General features: G+C 50.4%; 1 pseudogene; it reads left to right on the plus strand.

The window, feature by feature from the left end:
- Positions 1-5,482: 5,482 nt before the first annotated feature.
- Positions 5,483-6,683, plus strand: LOC144828001 (serine/threonine-protein kinase mos-like; annotated as a pseudogene).
- Positions 6,684-7,005: the final 322 nt, after the last annotated feature.

Here is a 7,005-nt window from a genome sequence, read left to right on the forward strand (position 1 = left end):
CAAAATTAAAGAACCACAGGAAAAGGAATGTCTACCTTCCCAGGTGAAACAGTTCCTTGATGAGAATAAAGAGACAATGTCCTCTGCACAGATATTTTGGAAGCAGGGAAGTCCTGTATCACAGGGGCACGGGGTGCAAATATGGCTACAATACAACTGGAGACAGTAATTCGAACCCTCATCTCTGCATATTCAAGATCCCCTACACCAGAAGCATTACGAGCTCTTCTTATAGCTAAAACTAAATTAAACAAACTGTACATGGAGGAAGCAGAAAAGTCACTTTTTTGGCTACATAGATATTATGAAAGAGAGGAAAAAGCGGCCCTATGCGAGCTGTATAACTTTGACATGCCGAATCAAATAGGACAATACTGCTCCTTCATAACAGAAATGAGAAAAAACTGATACATCCCATGGACATAATACTTGAATTTCAGATTTATTATGAGACTCCGTACAATTCAGATGAATGACCCGATCTAGGAGAAGAAACTGAATTCTTCCCAGGGTTAGCTATTCCTCGACTTTTAAACGGGCAGTCAGACTTGACGGAAGTAGATATCTCTTGAGGAGGAGATTACAAAAGGAATTAATGATATGCTCTCGAGAAAAGCCCCTGAGAAAGATTTAATTCCCATACAATTTTATAAAATTACTAAGGGAGAGATTATGGAGGGTGCTGGAAGAACTAGGCCTCCCGTCCTACCTATTAGATGTCCTGATTCGATTCCATGAAGGGAACCATGCCCAGGTGAGGTGCGGGAAGAACGGCGAACTCTCGACCCGTTTCCCCGTATCCAGGGGTGTACGCAAGGGTTGCGCCCTGGCCCCTACACTCTTTAGCCTTTATGTCAACGGCCTGGTGGATGAATTGGGTAGGGTTAGGGACAGTGATGCCCCGTGGTTGGCTACTGGCCTGGTGCCCGCTCTGATGTTCGCGGATGACACCTTGTTGTTGTCCCGAACATCGGCGGGCATCCAGCGGGTTCTGGACGGGTTTGCAACCTCCTGTGCCTCGCGGGGATTGGAGATAAACTTGGAAAAAAACAAGTTTATGATATTCAACCCCCCGAGGCGCACCCGCCCGAACCCTGTTTTGAACGGTATCCCACTCGAGCGGGTGAAACCCTTGGTATATCTAGGGGTCCTGCTGTCCGAAAACTTTGATTGGGGTTGTCAGGTATCTAGATCCGCCCTGAGACTCTCACAGATCATAGGGGGTATCGGTAAATTTCACAACACAACACAATTCAAACCAGCCGCCCCCGTTCTTGAGATATACAGAACCCAGGCAAGGACAGCTGCTATGTATGGAGCAGAACTCTGGGGGCATAAGAATGCATTGAGCCTACTAAAGGTTGAGCAGGCCTTTATGAGAAATCTGGTGGGTTTACCTAATAGCACCCCTTTGATACCATTGCGTCTGGACCTGGGTCTCGAGTCTATTAAAGAACTGATAGCTGCACGACCCCTGCTTTTCTGGAGAAGACTCTGGTCCGTATCGGAGCTTGTAGACTACAGAGCGGAATTTGTTGCAGTATGGGGGCGGATAAAGAATAAAAATATTCCCTTGCTACTTCACATCAAGGCCCTCTCCTACCAAATTGGCTTGCCTGGACTGTGGGAGTCCCCTGAGGGTAGTTGCCCGAGGTTGCAGAGGTCTGAGTTGCTGTCCTCTATAAGACACTATAGCCTTACAGTGTTATACTCTTCAACAACTCTGGGAAGGCTCTCCACTGAATTCTTGCAAGTGAAAATTGCACCCAAGAGAGAGGAATTTTTAGATGTAGTGCAGCCTGCCCTTTCAAGGAAACTATACATTCAACTAAGACATGGCTGCCTCCCCATTGGTGCATTGACTTCTAAATGGGCTGACTCAGAGGAGGGAACCTGCCCAGCATGCAGCAATAGTTCAGAAGATATTGCACACGTTCTGTTCTTCTGCCCGGCTTATAGTAAAACACGGAAATGCTGGTTGACACCGCTGTGCAGGAACCTGGGACTTAAACAGTGCGCACAGGCCTGTAGAGTTCTAACATGACACTTCCCCTCCTATTGTCTTTTCGGTTTCCCGCTTTCTAAATGGCATGTGGCGCAGAAGAACTATTTTTGCTATAAGGAAGTAACCTGGACATTAGTTCACCTTTTGATAACTTACTGTTTAATAACTTTTTAAAGTGTTTTATCATTGGATTTTATTATTGTGCTTGTATATATTTTATCTGCACTTTTATGGTCAACGACTGAAATAAAGTTATCAAAGAAAAAAAAAAGAAAATGACTAAACCTCTGATTGTCTCACTATTAGCTTTGAAATTCCAAGAGGTTCCAGGTAAGGGGTACTTACAAGAAACATTTATCAGGTCTGGAATATACTTAATCTCTAAATCGGGCAAGAACCCATTAGAATGCTCAAACTACAGACCCAGCTAGCAACTAAATAGAGATGCTAAAAGTCTGGCCAAAATCCTGGCGAAGAGATTAAAGAGATGCCTGCCCCTATTTATTCACCCTACTCAGGTGTGTTTCGTACCAGGTCGTTACTCAGTTAATCACCTGTCCACCGTATCACAAATATTATGGCAGATGAAAGATGACACTGATGAGAAAGTTCTCTTATAATTATAAAAGCCGATATGTTTAATCAGATAGTTGTGTTTCATACTATGGAAACAATGGGTATCAGACAGAATTTTATCATGTTGATTAAAGCAATGTACCACAGTTCAACTGTATCGGTTAACAGTGGGGGCTATTGCTCTTCCTGTTTTTGGATATAAGGGGTATCTAGACAGGGGTGCCCGCTTTCTCCTATACTGTTTCTAATGACTTCAAAACCCCTTGCTATCGCAAGATGGGCGAATAACCAGATAAAGAGGATAATGACAACCGCAGGGGAACACAAAATTCTATATTATGCAGATGACATACAACGTCATTGTCCTGCCCATCTGATTCAGCAGAGAGCCCAATGAAGCAATTGGACTGCTTTCTGAGTTTTTCAGGGTACATGATAAAATGATCTAAATGCAACTACCACACAAACGTCTTTAGGGTCCCTACCCTTTAAATTGAAATACTTTGAGACATGGTTCAAGACACCATCTCTCCTTTGCTGGAAAAATGAAAACGGACTTGCAGAAATGGGCACATCTATATGTATCTTTATAGGGTGCAGTACAAATTATTAAAGTGAATTTAGCACCCAATTTCAATCACTTCTTCAGTATGTTACCCATACGTATCCAAAGAACCTGGTTATAGGATATAGAGAAGTCTCTTCTAGAGTTTTTAAGGGGAGAAGAGAGACCCGAAATAAAAGATCAAAATTGCATGATGTTATGACAAATGACGGACTCCAGTTGACTCATATCGAATGTCACTGAATGGCACTACAACAGGTCCATTGAACGTACATGATGACAATGTACAGGTAAACACCCCTCTGGTTCAGATGGAGAGACATGCCCCGAACACGGAGGTCAATCTCATATGATGCTACCTACTAACCCTATCATATCCACCTACCAATATGGAAGGCAGAGAAGTCACAAATTGCTGTAAATTTTGGAAGGCATGCACTCAAAGCAAATTTATGGTGCACCCTGATGTAATGGCATAGGAAAAATCAACTGGTTGATTTGGATAAGGTACAAAACAATGCATATTGATGCTGCATAGCCAATAGGTCTCGCCCTTGGGACATTATATGTGTGTAGCTAAGCATCACATTCTCCTGACATCAAGGTTTGTGGCAAAAATGTATGTCTGCCTATCATAGTAGCACACATAAACTAGCATTTACAATGCAATGGTCTCTGCTTTGTTAAAGTTAGAGCTATTGGCATTGCAAATGGCATTTGTTTCATTTTTTGTTTTTTTAAAACATAAATAAATGTTATTGTCATTTACAATGGCAATAGGTGAGCATGAGAGAGTAGTAGAGAGTATTAGCGGACACAGAGCCACACACAGAGAGCCACACACACACACACACACACAGAGCCATACAGAGAGCCACACACAGAGAGCGACACACACACACAGAGCCCAACACACACACACACACACACTGAGCCCCCCACACACACAGAGCCCCCCCCACACACACAGAGCCCGCCACACACACACAGAGCCCCCCCACACACACAGAGCCCCCCCCCACACACACAGAGCCCCCCCACACACACACAGCCCCCGCACACACACAGAGCCCCCCAACACACACACAGAGCCCCACACACAGACACACAGGCCCACCCACACACACCGAGCCCCACACACACACACAGAGCCCCACACACACATACAGAGCCACACACACACACAGAGCCCAACACACACAGAGCCCCCACACACACACAGATCCCCCCCCCACACACACACACACAGCCCCCCCACACACACACAGAACCCCCCCACACACACAGAGCCCCCCACACACACACACAGAGCCCCCCACACACACAGAGCCCCACACACACAGAACCCCACACACACACAGAGCCCCCCACACACACAGAGCCCCACACACCCAGAGCCCCACACCCAGAACCCCCCCCACACACACAGCCCCTCCACACACACAGCCCCCCACACACACAGAGAGCCCCCCACACACACACACAGAGCCCCACACACACCAACACAGAGCCCCCCCCACACACACAGAGCCTCCCCACACACTAAGAGCCCCCCACACACACATAGCACCACACACACACAGAGCCAGACACACAGAGCCCCCCCCCACACACACACAGAGCCCCCCCAAACACACAGAGCCCCCCCACACACAGAGCCCCCCACACACACAGAGCCCCCTACAAACACAAAGCCCCCCCACACACACAGAGCCCCACACACACATACAGAGCTCCACACACAGACACAGAGCCCCACACACATGGAGTCACACACACACACACACACAGAGCCACACACACAGGCAAGACAATCGCGCACAAGCAGGGAACAGAGGCAAGAAAAGCGAAAAATACCAGCCGGCTTCCCGCTGCTGTTGCTCATCCTCTGCAGGTGCCTGGGTCCACTGTGCGCCATGTTGGTGCTGGCAGTGCCAGCCCTGGCTTGGCTGGCACTGGGCGGCCGGCGCAGGACAGAGCACCCTATCGATCCCAGGGGCCGCGTGGTCTTCATCACGGGCTGTGACTCCGGCTTCAGGAGCCTGCTCGCGCGTCGGCTGCGGCTCCTCAGCACTCTCCCCAATTTTGCAGTGCATCTGAGTTCAAGAAGAAAAGCTGAACTAGGTGAGGAGGCAACAGTTCATGTCCGCAAAAATGGGGGTAGAATAAAGGTGCATCTATTGAGATAGAGCTGTAGCAAGTGACTCCAGTTGTCTCTTGTTGATGCGAAGCATGGGGCCCTCCCTACAATCAGTGCGTAGACCTAATGGCGCCTCCGTCCACTTTACGATGTGGTGAAGTGGAGGGACTCCAACGCGCATGCTTTCTGAGCCGGCATGCCATCCCCTGTACCATTCGAGCGCTTCCTCCCTGCGGGAATTCTCGCGATCGGTGGAGCTGCAGGCCTACAGCAGCAGCCAGCTCGCGCTCTCCCGCAAGGGCGGGCCCCTGTCCGTAACCTCCTCCGATGGCCGGGAGCATCGCATGCCCCCACGCCTGGCCTGGTGCTCCATCAACTGGTCCGAAGTGTTGCTACTGGAACCTCTCGGGCCGGAGGTTTCGGCCACGTCTACCGAGCAACTTATCGCGGCGAAACGGTGGCTGTGAAGAATGTGAAGCGCTGTGCAAAAAACCAGCTGTCCTCCAGGCGGAGCTTCTGGGGCGAGCTGAATGTGGCACAGCTGCCCCTCCAAGATAACCTGGTGCGGGTGCTGGCGGCCGGCTGGCCCCTGCGGCCCGGAGGATCCTGACAGCTTGGGCGCTGTCATCATGGAGTACACGGGCAGCTGCACCTTGCACCACCCCATCTATAGCAACCAAAACCCTGGAATGGCCTACGGGGAAGACGGACAGCCCTGGGAAATAGACACTGGCGCCTCAAGGTGCCTCAGTTACGCCCCTGATGTGGCCCAGGGTCAGACCTTCTTGCACTCGCACAGCATCGTGCACCTGGACCTGAAACCCGCCAACGTGCTGCTAGCACAGCATGGCATCTACACCTGCTGCAAAATCGGCGAATTCGGCTGCTCGCTGCACCTGCAGCACCGAGAGGCCCGCACTCAACCCGCCGAGGTGTGTGAGATTGGCGGCACCTACACACACCGTGCCCCCGAGCTACTGCGCGGCCTGCCACCCACCCGCAAGTCTGACATTTACTCCTTCGCCATCACTTTGTGCCAGATGGTGAGCCGCGAGACGCCCTTCATCGGCGGGGAGAGGGAGTGTGTGCTCTATGCCATGGTGGCCTATCACCTGCGGCCGTCCCTCACCGGGCCCGCCTTTAGCAGCCCCGGGGCCCAAGGAGCCCCATTCAAAGGCATCATCGAGCGCTGCTCGGGGGCGAAGCCCGAGGACAAACAGCTCAAGAGAAAACAGGGAGCCCCATTCAAAGGCATCATCGAGCGCTGCTGGGGGGCGAAGCCCGAGGAGAGGCCCGGGGACAAACAGCTCAAGAGAAAACAAGAGAGGAGCACTGCTCACGCTGCCTGCACGCGCCAGTCAGCCCTCTGGTTTGTTAATAAGGAACACCAATGGTAGTGTCTTTTGGTAGTTGTCAACCAGTCAGAGAGCCGAGTTGGGCATGCAGGCAGTGTGATGGGGGGGCGTGTTTTGGACATATGACGTCAGGGAGAGAAAGAACACAAAGAACACACCCTCGAATCCGAAAAAGAAAGGGCTTAAACGGACAGACGCGCCTCTTCTCCAATGGCTGGCCTCCGTTTAGGAAGCCAGCCAATGGAGAAGAGGGGCGGGTTCAAGCCCCACTCTCTAAGACATAAAGTCTCGGAGCGAGACTGCGCAAGCGCAGCCTACGCTGGCTGCAACCTAAAAAGAGAACAGGAGGGAAAATCAAGACATA

The sequence above is a fragment of the Lissotriton helveticus genome, chromosome 4_1 (assembly GCF_964261635.1).
Source record: "Lissotriton helveticus chromosome 4_1, aLisHel1.1, whole genome shotgun sequence".
Taxonomy (NCBI): domain Eukaryota; kingdom Metazoa; phylum Chordata; class Amphibia; order Caudata; family Salamandridae; genus Lissotriton; species Lissotriton helveticus.